The sequence below is a fragment of the Siniperca chuatsi genome, linkage group LG6 (genome assembly GCF_020085105.1).
Source record: "Siniperca chuatsi isolate FFG_IHB_CAS linkage group LG6, ASM2008510v1, whole genome shotgun sequence".
Taxonomy (NCBI): Eukaryota; Metazoa; Chordata; class Actinopteri; order Centrarchiformes; family Sinipercidae; genus Siniperca; species Siniperca chuatsi.
Genome location: NC_058047.1, coordinates 21,386,296 through 21,401,694, shown reverse-complemented (window position 1 = coordinate 21,401,694; position 15,399 = coordinate 21,386,296). Strand labels below are relative to the sequence as shown.

The window sequence follows — 15,399 nt, the reverse complement described above, 5'->3', positions numbered from 1 at the left end:
GGAACCCAACCCCCTTCAGTCAGCCTCTGGCCAGTCTCCAGCCGGCCCCGAGCCAAATCGAGCCAGAAATCAGTCCTGCAGCCCAGTCAACCCCCTGGTCAAACAACCCCCAGCCAAACACAGTCAAACCCAGTCAGACACTTTGACAGCCCCCCTTGTCTGTCTCAGTCTACTGCCTCCTGTAATTTAACATGTCGGCTCTGGGTTCATCGTCTGTGCACGCCACAATCAGAAATGTATGTGATTTATTGCATGTAGCTGTTTTGAATGCTTTGGCTGGATCTATGACTATAATTTTAATCACATTTTAAAATTCTGATCAAATTTCTGTTCTGATACAGTGTGCTGTATCCTAGTCTAGGCCATTTGCTAATTTCATGTGTTGCTTTGCCATGAGTCACATTTTCTGGATGAAGCCGCCCATCAATAACAATCCTCTTTATTGGTGAAATGCTGCTGGTCACTCTATCATTGCCATTTCATCAAATCATCTGAGAGGCGAGTGGGTAAGCTTGTGGCACGTTACGCCACTTTGAAATAAACAGTGTAAGCCCTTTAAGAGGAGGGACTGCAGCACATGAGGAGGGGAGAGGAAAGGAGAAAGAGGGGATGTGGAGGGCGTTGAGGAAAAGAGAGGACAGAGGAAGAGAGGAGAAAGGGGGGAAATGGAGATGAGCAGAGACACAAGCTAACCCACCCTGCGGTAGCCTGCCTCCATTCTTCATCGGGGACTTATGCTTCGTTAGACTGTCTGAAAGAAAGCCTGGAGTGTTCTCCTATAAAAACCCACCTCCCTTACCCCCCCGGTTTTTCTCCTCATTTCTGCCTCCGTCTTCTAATCATCTCAACTCACGCTGAAATCAAGCTTAGTAACGGCAGTTTTGTGAGCCCCTCTGGTCTGCCCCCCCACCTCCTATCATCCTCCGATCCCCACCAGCTCCCCTTCTCTGCTCATTCACTCACCTTGGTCAGACACACCACCCACCCACTGCTTAAATCCCTATCAGCATGTCAAGTAAATGTCTACCCAGCTGGGGTTGACACACACACACACACACACACGTTAAAATATAAATGCACTGCACACACAATCTTTTGCTTGCTTCTGGGGTTTAGCCTTCCTCCCTGCTGACCCTTTTCACCCGTGTTTTGCTCTCTTCCCCTTCTCGCCGCCTCTCTTTTCCCCTCTGCCTCTCCTCAGGCACTGATCTGACAGGATGGTTTGGCTAGCTGACTATATCTGCAAGAGGTTTATCACAGGGCTTCACCGCGCTCCCTCTGTTGCCTACCTGTTTTTATTTTCAAAATGAAAGTGCTTTCTCCAAAAGCAGCTCCGTACCTTAGGCCATGCTCACCTTTACATCCCATCTATTTGATTAAAAGGTTACCAGAATCCTATCCTCCAAATTTGTTACAGTAAAATCTGGTCACTTTATCTCCTAATAAAATCTGGAGCTGAAATATCTGGGCTGTGTGTTACGAAATAAGGTCTCATATCTGCAGTATTTTGAAGTCACTCTACTACCAAATATCCTTGCAGGTTTTTTTTTCCAGAAGGCAGCAATAAAATTCACCTAGGAACATTCTTTAACTCCATTTTTCCATATTCTACATTTTTAAAGATAAATTGTGTTCAAGATATCCTTGCATTCTTTTGCACTATCCACCTCCGTTATACCATCATTCTTTAACAAAACCAGTAGCATTATATTGCGATTAAGATATTTGATATATGTAGAGATCAGATTTGCCTGGAGGAGACTTTTGGGTTTGTCTCATGAGTGTTTGCATATCTGTCCACAATTGTGTTGATTTTAGCATCTCGGTTAGGGTAAAGTGATTTCCTTGTTCATCTAAATTGTCACAAAATTATTCTTGATCAAATCTCCTACCAGCCAAAGTCTCAGTCTCATGGGTTGTAAAAATTGTTTGTGTAATTTGTGTTTATTTTGCTCTCATAGTGCTACGTTCTATCCTCTGTATTATTCCCCTGCATGTGTCTCTGGTTCATATACACTGCTGATGTCTTTAACATAAAGAGGGACAGGGAACACTGAGCTCCTAGCAGACTTTAAAAAGCGTTCAGCTCCCTTGTTTCTTCTCAGAATAAAGTAACCGTTTTCCGTTTACCCCCCCACCACCAACACACACACACACATTTCAATCATTACTCAGATTTTTGGGGACAATGACAAGCACGGTGCATTCTCAGCAGTGCCTCTGTCAACGTAGCACAATCTTTATGTAAATGTATTCAGATGCATTCTCAGCCCCGCAGACCATCATCTCTGCTGGGTGGTGGTGGAGGGCTGTTCAGTCACATTTTCTCCTGTAGCAGGTTAGCAGGCTGAAAAACGTGCAACATGGCTGGTGAAGCACATGGCGAGGTGGACCCCTGCCAACGCGCCTGAGAAACCCCTATTAAACCCTATGTTTATATTGGGGCTGTGATGTACAAATGTGCGTTTTCTTGCCTTTAGGCATGTGCACCCCCTATGTCGTTCTGCTTTTTCATCAGGCGTGCAGCAGACAGCAATAGAATTGCGAGGACGGGGTCCTTGCTGCATGTGCGCGGCGAGATGGGAAGGGGAGGGGAGCGAGAAGAGGAGGTGTGTGTGTGCATTTTCATCTTAGTGGGTGCTCTTCTCTGGAGCCGAGTGCTCTGCTCATATTGAGATATTTCCTGAGCGCGTTGACACAATTATGCGCACACACAAACACACACACACGCACACACATACACACACACACACACTGTTCCTCCTGTGCTCCTCAGCTCTGGTTCATCTCTAATGTTCTGAACTTGACTCTCAGCAAGTTCATTGTTATTCATTTCACTGTCATCCTGAGCTCCCTGTGAGACTGACTAAGTCTCCAGCCCAGGTTTCCCAGGCAGGACTGTGTTTGTCACACACACACACACACACACATTCCCACACAAACCTATTGTTTCAGCAGCAGGATGTCTGTAGTCCTCTGGGTAAAGGTGTGCGCTGGCTGTATCACAGGACACCGTGAGACGCTGCAGTTTGTCAATGACTGGTTCCGCTGCATCCAACTACTGCAAAGTTCAGTTCTCAGGTGATTAGATGCAGTAAGAGCAGATGTACAGAGTCCTCTCCATAGGATTGTATTGTCTTTATTTTGGAGAGGCGTTAAGGGTGGATTTGATTGATTTGATGAAAATTTTAGGTTTGACTACTAATAATTTTTATCTGTGTTAATTTTATATCACATAAAAGCAAATAAAACTCTCACTTGAACCTTTTTGGTGCTTGCTGTCACTACTTTATATCCCATGAAAACAAAAAACAACCTCTTCAGCCTTCTTTTTTCCCTTTTATTCTGTTGCCCTTCACTGTCTCCTTTCTTTCTTTCTTTCTTTTACTTTCTTCTTCTGGTGCAAGAAAACCAGGAGCTGCAGTTTGCTTAGCTGAGTCCATAAAGAGGCGTTTTAAGAAGCTGTGTTAACAGACCAACAAAGCTTTAAATGTGCCCCCCTCTGTGAGGGGGTGGTTCCCATAGGGATGTAGCGTGGCGCTCCATTTGGTAGGCCTCTATCCGGCCTCTCATTCAGCCCAACGCTCAGTCACGGCCACTTATGGTAGGAGGGAAAATCACACAATTCAGCCCAGGCCTGATCCAATGACATGTTTTTTTAATGAGGTGGCTCTATGTCTTTGTTTGGGCACCAAATTCAAGTCCAGACCTGTGCAAGTCTGTCTGAATAAGATGCAAGGCCATGGCCAGGCACAACTTACAAAAAAAGCACAAAGAGCTTGGCTTCTGTTAAGCCAGTGAATAGCTCTCTTCTGTGCACTGTTCCTCACTAGAACATCACTTGTAGCAAGCATGCAGATTCTGAGAATTTATTTAAAAGTTTGCTAATTGCTAATCACAGTTCTTGCAGCGTTTTGTGCAGTGTCATCTGTATAAATCTTGTTTAAAAAATGTGGGGTGAAAGGTGTAAATGCACTGTAGGACAAGCTCAAAACTCTTGTTTATTTTTAACAGAATAAAGAAACAATCAAAAGAAGCACCCGTTAGCCATTTCTAGCCCCTCCAGTTATTATTTCCAGGGTCATACACAGAGAGATTTCTTTCTCTTTCATTTTCACCGGCCCAAGTGTCTTTTTCAGAAATGCCACACCATATATTACACATATATGTGCACGTGTCATATGGTGTGTGTACATCTGCGAGCATGCCAAGCGCTCACTGCCTTGTATGTTCAGGGGTAAGGACTGTCATTAAACTGTCTGTCTGCATCACCAGACTCAACCATCACCCGGCCTGGCTGTCCATTCTGCTTCTTACTGGGCTCTCAAATAACACGCGCACGCACACCCACACACACACACACACACACACACACACACAGATTCACTTGGCCATCAGCCAGGATTCACATACACAAAGCATACAGTATGTCTCCTCACACTCGACACACAACTGATACAAGATTTGGACGGCTGACATTTATACTGATATTTTGATATTAAAGCTGCAGATAGCTAATACTTTGTTCCAGTATTCATCTTAATTTTTTTTTATTTCATGCCAAAAAAATCACAAACATACAGTGTTCCCGCATTGAATTTTCTTCTTTGCAGGAAAAATCTCTTTAGAGTAGTTTAGATCAGTGGTACCCACCCTTTTTGGCTTGTACACCCTTACAATGAAGCAGCATCTACGTGTGAGCCCTCATGACGAGAATGTTCACCTGAAAAGTGAGAGCCAGAAAGAAATAAAGTTTGCCGTATTTTAGAAGAAAAAAAGCAAAAAAATTTGAGAAAAGTTAATAAATAAAATTTTGTGTAACAAAGATTTCTTTTTCTTTCTTATCCCTTTACTCATCTGGGGACCCTTCAGATTTTTGTAGGGACTCCTTTGGGGTCCTGACCTCCAGGTTTGAAACCACTGGTTTAGATCATTGTGTGACACAAAATGTTTACATTAAAACTCAGAGTAATGAAAGTCTTCTAGGGTGGATTAGTAGTTCATAACACAGAGTTACCACTTCCAATTGCAATCTTTGATGATTTTATTTGCTAAATAATAACAACAATAAACTCAATTCATTAAAATTAAATCAAATATGCAAATATATGCAACTGCAAGCTGTTATAAAGCCTCCATTGTATGACCAATTTAACACCACAACACACTACTCTAGCCCAATGAATTTGCCTGCCTGGATGCTGAACTCCTCTAGCCTCTCTTACATCCAACCCATCAGCCAAGTAACTTGTCTCTGATTTAGTCCGACTCACATTCAAGGTTGTGGTAATGGGGAATTAGTATGCAGAGAAGCAGACAAACGGCCATGTGGATCTAATAGGTAGCCAGACTGGAGAAGAAGACTGGAGTGGGGGGGGTGGGCACACCTCTCGCTCCCTTCCCTCTCCCCGTTATCGCCTCGTTCCCCATGCCCTGTCCCAAACCTTAATGGGACGTCTCAGACGGCCAGCCTTGCCTGAATTGAGCAGGGAGAGCAGCCTACACCCCCCTTGTTGTCTCTTTTCAAAAAAAGAGACACCCCCATCCAACCTGCCTTCCCCCATGCCCCCCTTGCTCTCAGATTGCTAGCACCCATAGCTGTTCCCCTTGGTTCTAAGGGGTATTGAGGGGATCCCAGACACCCTCCACTCTTCAGCCCTTCAGCCTCAACTCTGCATAAATTAGGCACATCTCCCTGGTGTCTCGTCAGCCGGTCAGGGCACCCGTGGCCCCGGGTCTGCCATCTCCCAATCTGCTGCTCCTTCTCCCCTAATGCTGTCACCTTCTGTCTCCCTCCACCTCCCCCATCTACTGTATTCTATCAATCCTCAAGCTAAAAGCGCTCCTTTCTTTAAGTATCATCTCCTTTCTCGTGTTGTGATTTCTTCCAAAATCACTATGGCTTCCTCTCCAGCTTCTTTTTTGTCAACCCCCCCCCCCAAATCCCTTGACACGCTTACTCCCATCTTACATGCTTTATATTCTCCACATTCTTTCTCTCTATCTCTATTTTTCTTATCCTTCTAGCACTGTGTTACCCACATCAGCCAAGCGCTCTCCTCTCCTCTCCTCTCCTCTCCTCTCCTCTCCTCTCCTCTCCTCTCCTCTCCTCTCCTTTTCAGCCAGGATATTGTTTACATCTGTCTTGCTAATCACTGGCAGAGCCTCTCTAGACCTCACAGATGTTGCAATAATACAGGGGATTAGCAGGCTTAACACTCTGGCTTATTTGGGGAGTTTTCCCGATGGCCTGGCAGTGAAGCCCGTGAGCTCCTGAATTTGACCTTTTTCATGTTTCCCTCTGTGCTGAGATCCTGCAGTCCCGCTTCTCTTTGATTTGTGATTTTTTACAAGCGTCTGGCATGCTGATGTTGTTTTATCCAGATTGGTGCTCTGGGCTCTCACTTCCTGCAGCTACATCAGTGCTTGGGTTAAATGCAATTACAGAGCTAAACTGCTTGACATATGACAGGGAGTACAAAGGCTTAGCCACAAACAATGCTCTTTTTTAGTTGCTCTTTCAACGGGTACAGTTTGAAAAAAATGTTATGCCCATAAAATCACCTGTGCATATTCATATCCTTCACATTTTAAAACATTTTAGCTATTATAGCTGCCTTTCTTCTATTTGTATCTCCCAGGTCTCCTTTATCCTCGCAGCATTAACACCACGATGTAGCTAGCTAGCACTCTGTTAGCTACTTTCTCTGCTCACCATGGTGATGCTTGAATCTCCCCAGTCTCCTCTGCTCTCCTCTTTAACTCAGCGCTGAAATATAATTAGATGGCCCTTTCAGACTCAGCATCTCTGCTGCTTCTCTCTGCGTCACGCAGTGTGACCGAGTCCTGCTTTATGACCAAGCAAATCCAGTGTCTGAGACACTCAGTGTGTGTGTGTGTTTGTGCGTGTGTATGTGCGTGTGTTTGGGGGTCAATGTATTTCTGTCTGGATCCTAATCCCAAAGGTGATATTAGTCTGGTAGGGGGCAACCCATCCCCCCTCCCGTTTGTGTGTGTGTGTTTATTTGTGTGTTTGTGCTGCAGGCGTTGGTTTGAGCCAGGAAGCCCAGACAGGCTCTGCCTTGACCTTTGACCCATGACTGTCTGCCAGCTCAGGGGTCATGCACACCATAGATACAGACAGCTGATAGATGCACAAACAAACACACATGCACGCACTTACGTCTACAAACGCCTCCCCCCATGTAGTAAACATTAACAGTTTGGTGTGTCTGGAGAGATGATGACACAAACAGCGTCATCCCAGCTAGCTGTTTGCAGAGAGCGCATGTGATTTAAGCACAGATAGTGATTCCTCATTTTAGACGTACAGCTACACCTGTCTACTCAAGCTTTTAGATTCCACAGGAAATCCATGCAGATTGTTTAATTTAATTTTGTTTAAGGACACCCAGAATTAGAGGAATATGACTGGAGGAATATGACTTGCATAATTTAAGGAGTGTTCTTTTCACTAATCACTCTTTTTGTATTTGCTTATGTCTTCACAGATGCAGCCAGTCAAAAATGCCACCAAGATTGAAAAGCAGCGATTGAGCTTCCACCATTGGACAAAGCACACAGGTTGTCTGTAGCCAATTTCTCTGAACATGTTTAGCCTTGGCCACATATGGAAAATGCCACCTCTACACCTGCAAGAACAGTCAGTTAGACACACACCATTAGAGTCGGATTATCAGTTGTGTAGTCTGCGGTCTTTGTGGATGGGGACAGGTAAGTTGGAGCCGCTTCTAAAAGGTAAGTTTAGAGGTTGAATCAATTTATGAGCTGTCTGAAGTGTAAAATAGAGCTGCCGAGCAATATTTTCCTAAATTAGTTTCATTAGAGATGAAGTACTATATTTGAGACCAATTTTAGGTCGGAGATTGGATGAGACCCCAAGGGGTCCTTCTTTTCACTCAGTAATTTACATTCAAGTATTTGACTGTAAAATCGTTTGACAAGAGTTTGTTGCTGTTGAATTACTTTCCCCTTTTCTGTGGGATATTATGTACACATACTGTACATATTTATACAATCTTTTTCATAGTGTAATGAACTAATTTATCATAAAATGTTAGATGAGATTCGCAAATGCCAAAAGTGTTGCCCTGATATGATATGTTTTCAATAAAGTTGAACAATTTGTGAAATGAAAATTTGTCTTAGTTGTTTTTTTCCCCTCTCCTATTTAATTCTTGTTTCTACATGTGTCAGTGATGTTTGTTTTGTTGCTAAGATTATAGCTGAACCTCACAGTTAAAGGATAGTTTTGGTGATATTCTACATTTTTCTTATTGTCAACAAATCCCATGAAAAGACCAAAACCAACAATGAGTTGACTACTACTAACAAGAACTTCCTGTGTATCCAAAGCTTGATATATCTTATTCCTCTGTGCCATGGACCTCTATTGTTGTCAAAAAACTATTAAAAACACTTCAATGAGACACATCATTGCACTGAATGACATGTTCCTTCAGTACAATGAACAAAGGTACTGTAGTTTATTTCAAGTCAATCCGATACTAAATACTCACTAGAGATCTAAATATGTATCATTTCGCAGCTGAAAATAGTCCACAACAAATACAGTGTTTACTCCTGTTTGAGTAACGTTTGCTAACAACTACAGTGGCCTGCTGTTGTAACACATTTTTTAGCCTTTTTAAAAATTGAAACTATATATTTGTGACCTGTTTTTAAAGATTTACATCTTCAGTAGGAACCAATGGGTTTGGGGCTGAGAGCCACAGACAGGGTAAGGAGGTCGGAAGTGTTAAGAGACAGTCTAAGGCAGGTTGATTCAGTTGGTGGCCTACGGGCCACATCTGGTCCAGAAGCAACCTCCGAGTGGCCCAGCATAGATCAATCTGATACATGACAAAATAAGTAAACTACATATATAGTGTATGGAAGTAGCTAACGAGTGAGCCATCTCACTTTCTTCTCATCTCTGTTGAGAGTTGCACATGTGCAGTATCGATCGGGCAGGATGTTTATGGATGTAGCGACACCGCCAATCATATCTTTCACAAATCAACATTTTCTCGTGTGAGTTCCGACCACGCTTAGTAGCTTTTCAAAACATCTGGCTACTGACAGTCACAAGTAGGGAAGTGCTCTACTGAAAATATGTCTCTGTCAACCCTGAAATGTAAATTTGACAGTGAAAGCTGTCAGCTTAACCCTGCCTGGATTGGCAAGTATTTGTTTATTTTACCGCCATCTCTAAACACCTGCTATTTTTTAGTACATTCATTTGCATTTGTTTAAAAAAATGACATTACCAAAAACTAAAAAAAAAGGTTTTAAATAGGCTGCTGACAATGTCTGGCCCATCTACATTTCCTGGTTTTAAAATCTGGCCCAATTGAATTTGTAATTGAATAGCCCTGGTCTAAGGAATTGTCTTTTTATGTGAATTTGTTGACAATAACAAAAATATAGAATAATACCAGCCACTGATGCATTATATACAAGTATCATCTAAGATGTGGTATAAGAAGCTATAGGAGCCTGTTCACTTTGATTACTCTGATTATTCCAGCAGTGGCTGAAGGGTTGGAAGAGGAACAGTTAAACCTAGTGGCCTAAATCTGTGGTGTCAATTAGATGCCTTTGTGTGTGAGCAGCAGGGGTGTTGAAGCGAGTTGCTGGAGCTGAAGGAAACTCTGAACAATGATACACATTCATAACCCCACACACACACACAAACACACACTGGTCCTATGTTTTGTGGGGATCACACCTCCTTTTGTTTTCCCCCAACAGCCAGTGGAGGCGATGCCCCAGTGCCCCCAGTGTGCTCCACTGCTCTGGCTGAAATGGGCTCCCCACCCTCCTCCGACAACACTGTCCCCTTGCTCGCTCTGGGTTCCCTCAGCCCTCGGCCTCCCCCTGACTGGTCCTGACCTGAAATAAGGGCCAGGCAAGCCTCCATGGCCAGGCCAGCATAAAAGGAGATCTGTGTGTGTGTGTGTTTGCGTGTGTGCACCATGGCCCTGAAAGAAAGTAGGAGATTATCCCATTCTGTGTGTCCAGTCACCAGTGCAGTATTGACCATGGTGGGCCACCCAGGGAGTGTCCAGCCAGCCGTGAGATGGCCTGATATACATGCTTACTGGCCATGCTAGATTCCCCTACTCTCACCAGGGAGAAGGCCAAACCCGACGGGGCGGACGCTTTCCTAAGACACTGGAGTCTGTGCACGGAGTGACCCACCCACCATACACAGATGCTCACATGCACAAACCCACACATAGACACACACACTCACACATTTTAGCGTAGCCTCCGTACAGTGAAAGACATTGCCATCAGGTCGTTTTCTGTGTCCTGTGAGGCGAGGCAGAGGTCATTGGGAAGGTGGAAAACCTCTTTAATGGTGGGAATGATACCATAACACCTATAGATAGAGTTACGGATCATGTCACATACAGTCTGTATGCAGTGTACAACTCTGACAGCAGGCCCGCTCACTCCTGATGGTAAATGTGAAGACGAGCGTGAAAAAAATTTAGCTTGTGTTGAAAGATAGAATTACTTGTTTCTCTCCTTTTTTTTTTTTTTTTACTACTTACTCATCTATATTTATCCTTTACAGTTTAATATGTCCTTATAACATCCTTTTGGTCACTATAAAATGTTTTGTAGTCCATTCGTTTTCCCTATGTTTTTGCTATTTACATGTACTGATGGTGCCTCTAATAAACCAAGAAATACAGTAAATAAAACACATTTATATTTAAGTTTTTGTGAATTAAACTTCAAGCTTTTACCTCACAAACATACAAATAAATGATTATAAACACAGCCTCTCAGAGTTTATTAAAACTTTCTAATCTGTCTACTACACTGATTTGTAACAGCTCCCTGAGTTGTGAAAGCAGGCCATTATTGACCTTAACAAACCCTCAGTGGTCAACTAATTGTCTTTTAATTGCTCAGCTGTTTGTTTGTAGATGGAGAGTCTCTAACATTCTGGTCGTTAACAACACAAAGGCCTTTAACAGCAGGACAGAGCTGCACAAAGCTCACTAGCAGTAAAAACAAATAAGAGAATATATAGGGAGGAGTGTGTATTCTTAACTGCATGTAAACTATGATTAAGGAGTTACAATGTCACAATAAAGCAATGGAAATAATATAATGTAATTTATTCTTTCTTTGTTTTGATTTGTTTTTCCTTGACAAGCTAAATGTGTTGGAATAAACAGGCTCGAATAAAACAACAGGCAGTCATTTAAAATGATCAAATTGCTTATTTTACATGAACAAAGTTAAATACATTTATATCATATTATTTCTGTGATGTCAAGAATAAAACACTTTATCCCATCCAATATTTTTGCTGCAATAAATGTGGGCCTTCAGGTTTTTTTCCACATGATTTTTTTTTCTCTGATTGGCTAAATTTGCTCACGAGGTAAATTACATAAACAGCACAGAAAGGTGCACAGAGGAAAAGAGATTTAATTATTTATACAGAAAGAGGAGAAGGAACAAATCATCCAAGCACATTGAATGATTTAATAAACACAACATAAAATCCTGTTATTGGTTCTGATGAGTAAAAAACTATTGTGCTCAAATTGCACTCACATTAGCCATAATAACTAGTCCTATATTTTATGGTGGTTTTATGTGAGAGTGTTTCATCAATTTTTTTTCTTTCTAGATTTCAGAAATTAAATTTTTATTTCCACAGATGTTGAATATTATTGCATCTTTTGAGATAATAACATTAAAAATGACAGTCTGGGGCTTTTTGTTAAGATACTGTAATGTACTCCAAAATACAGTACGGTTTCATTTTCCAAATTGGGATCATTGACTAGTATCTTAATTGTCCATCATCACACAGAAAGAGCATATTAGTGTGGAGCATATTCATGGCCCTCAGGATTGATAGGGGTCTTATACTGAGACCATTTACACAAACACTGCAAGAACATATTATAATATACAACTCTTCTGATTAACAAGAGTCCATTACACCCACCATAATATACAGCATCAATTCACATAAAACAGTCCAGTGTTAATTGTACCTATTTATTTTACACTTACATTATGGTGATGCTGACTCACTGTGAATTCATTAACACAAAAAGCTCAAATGCCTGATGAACAAACATTACAAGCAAGCACCAGCAAAATGATCAGAGGCACAACACCTAAACACAACATGAAATAATGTCTGTGCCTCCCTAGAACGAGCATGTATGACAAAACATGGTATGCAAAATAATAGATCAGAGTGGAAATTAGCTGTTTTTGTTTTCATAGCAAAAAGGTGAAATGAATGACTAAATCTTTTCTTTTTTTAACTTTGTGTTGATGCATTAGCATCCAAGGTATTTGAGTTTAGAGAGTTCAGCTGTGGCCCACTGTTGTGCCATCCCAGCATGCACACATACAAAATTTAATTCTTATGTAAGCGTTCTAATTTCAGACCCCAATGACTGTTCTCACATTCACGTGTAATGAAAGGCTGACTTCGGAGTCGTGTTGATGCGGTGTTAGAGTGCAGGGAAGCACAAACTGAATATCCAGAAAGACTGTGGATGAAACCTACAGTTTAGGTTTTGTTTCTGAGCTTGTTTTGATTCTAGTGAATTAAAATGTAAAAAATAATTGAAATAAAAACCAGTGTTTTGGAACTTGCTCTGTGTATGTGTATGTGTGTGTGTGTGTGTGTGTGTGTGTGTGTGTGTGTGTGTGTGTGTGTGTCTGTGTGCAGGGGTTGTCTCCCAGGCTCCCCAGAACTTGGTAGCCCCCCAGACACCTCATAAAATGTGTAGGCTCAACCCACAGTGCACACAGAGGAGCAAGTTGAGGGTGAGGGGTTTGCCAAAAAGGGATTATGGTGGAGTCAGGACATGGATGGGTGGGGTGGACGGAATGGAGGAGCGGGGGCTTGCTTTAAAAAGTCCGAGAACTTGGAGCCTAGTTTGTCATGCTAACTGCAGCGATGCCATTGAATGTGGACACAGGGAGCAGAAGGTTCACAGGACCCCGGCCATTCTCATGCAAAGTCTGTCAGAGCCTTCTCCTTTGCCCGTCCACCCACCACCCACCCCCTCCTTCCTCCAGCCTTTACTCTTGCAGAAGAAATACATACATGTTTATAAATGGGCACACACACACACACTGAGGCCTGGTTAGGGTGACACTTTCTTTATATGTGTGTGCTCCGTCTGCAAATACGTGAAGTTGCACAGAGTAACAATGGAAATAAATACATTTGTAGAAACATAACAAGATAAACACAAACAAAATATGATTGCTGACATGAAAATTCATGAATAACGCTGCTATCTTGCAGCTTTTGTTTGCAAGATGCTATATTTTAGACAAAACATGTTATATTTTAAATATAAAGTAACATGAAATGGCGTCTCTCCCTGAAATGAATTGAAACCCTGCATCTCAGCAGCATTCAGACAACAGGAAGTCAGGTGCATATACTTACTATCATCATAATAATAGTTATGAGAGAGGAATGCACCATAGCTCGCATTAACACTCCCAATCCTAACTTCCTCTGACCTTGACACTACCTTGACAGGCAGTGGCATGAAATTGACCTCATTTCTAGACTGATTGCGAAGAATAATTTTGTACTGCATGTTCCACACAAACACAAATTCAAATTTAAATTTCTATTTTGGCATCTCTATTAAATCACTCCCTGATTCTTATTTCTGCTTGCTGCTAGCCTCCACCACTCACCTCTCATCTGTTTCACCTGATCCAGAGATCGGGGGAAGCTACAACTCATTTAGTATTGAATCTGTTCAAATGCCAAGTGGTGAAAATGTCAGCTGCAGTGCAAGCGCATACACCTATACATTTACTCTCTTTAAATGCAAACACTCCATGCAAATGAATGCGGTACCCCAAGGGCTCGAAACAGTGAGGACAAGCACATATTGTGTGTGAGTGAGAGAGAGTTCGTGTGTGTGTGTGTGTGTGTGTGTGTGTGTGTGTGTGTAGGTACCTAGATTTATGTGCTCAGATTTATGCGTACTATAGTTTCACAACCAGGGATTGAAGGAGTCTCCATTTGTATGTGTGTGTGTGTGTGTGTGTGTGTGTGTGTTTGTGCCCCCTCATCTGCACTTGGAGCCTGTATTTGATTGAGTGAAGGCCAACGCAGCCTGAACACTCCCTCTAATGGAAGAGTGGAGCCCAGCAGCTCAGTAATGCACTGACCCCAGAGCTTTTACAACGCTGCCAGCCGATAAGTGGCAATATGCTGGATCTTATAAAATTAACAAGACTGAGCTATGGGGAGAGGGAGCTCTGAGAGTGGCGGTGGGAGAGGATGACGTTCCTATAGCACTTGTAAATATCAGCATGCATGCATGGAGGGATTATAACTGTTCTTGACTGAGTTTTATAGTCACGGCAGCATGATTAGGTATTTTTTCACTCGTTTCTTGGCTTTTTTAAGGCAAGTTTACGGGGGGACGTTTACAGGCCTGTTTATGTTGGATAATATGTCTCTCAAGGCGTTTTAATGCTGGTGAATTTATCAAAGATGCCATCGAGCCAGGTACTTGAGAAGCTAACGCTGAGCTGACCTTCAAAGGGACGGCAACTGGATCCCAGCCAGTGTGGCTTTTTCAGGGCACAGAGTTGTGAACATGTGTGTCTATGCATATGTTTACTATACATTCCCTCCTTAGCCTCCTGTGGTGTGACATCCACAGTATAAGCTCAAAGTCAAACAGCACCTATGCCTGGTTATGCATCTATTGTGTTTTGGGTGGGGAGGGCCTCATCGAAACAGAACAGAACGTTTTAAAAAGAGCCCCAGAATACATGCAAAATGACATTACAGCCGCAGCCACTGTCTCGCCGCATCCGAATCTGATTTAGTTCTGAGAAAGGCTTTATTCATGTGTGCCTCCCAGTATAACCTCCAACAGGATCAGGCTGGGTTTGGTGTGTGCGGGAAGGCTGTATTTGTGTGCATTTTCGCCCATATACTGTGCATTTGTGTTTGTGTGAACAGCTATTGTCTGCCAGTGCTCCAACAGGGGCTTCAAAGTGAATTATTCATGCGAGATTTGAATACATGCAAATGGTTCACTCCCCTCTCCTGGCACAGATCCATGGTTACCTATGGCAACGGCGCCTTAAAGAAGCATCTCTCCACCCCCCCCCCCCACCCCCTCCTCCTCCTGCTTCTCTCAGGCACCCACCCTCCGACCATGTTATCCACCCAGTGGTATTGTTTCGATTGTTGCAATACCAGGCTGGGTGGCTGCACACTGTGGGGTGGCAGGATATCCCATAATTCACAGTCAAGGTCATGTAGGCAGGAAAGGATGAGAGATGGAGGGATGGAGGGTGGTGGTGGAGATGGAGGACAGATGGAAGGAGGGC

At 42.8% G+C, this 15,399-nt stretch overlaps 1 long non-coding RNA gene across 3 annotated transcripts in view; it reads left to right on the top strand.

The window, feature by feature from the left end:
- The window catches only part of LOC122877774, a 43,702-nt gene extending 35,543 nt beyond the window's left edge, over positions 1-8,159 (top strand). For all 3 annotated transcript variants that reach the window (XR_006378328.1, XR_006378327.1, XR_006378326.1), the window contains exon 4: positions 7,512-8,159. This is a non-coding gene — a long non-coding RNA (uncharacterized LOC122877774). The remainder of the gene's footprint in view (positions 1-7,511) is intronic.
- The last annotated feature ends 7,240 nt before the right edge of the window (positions 8,160-15,399 follow it).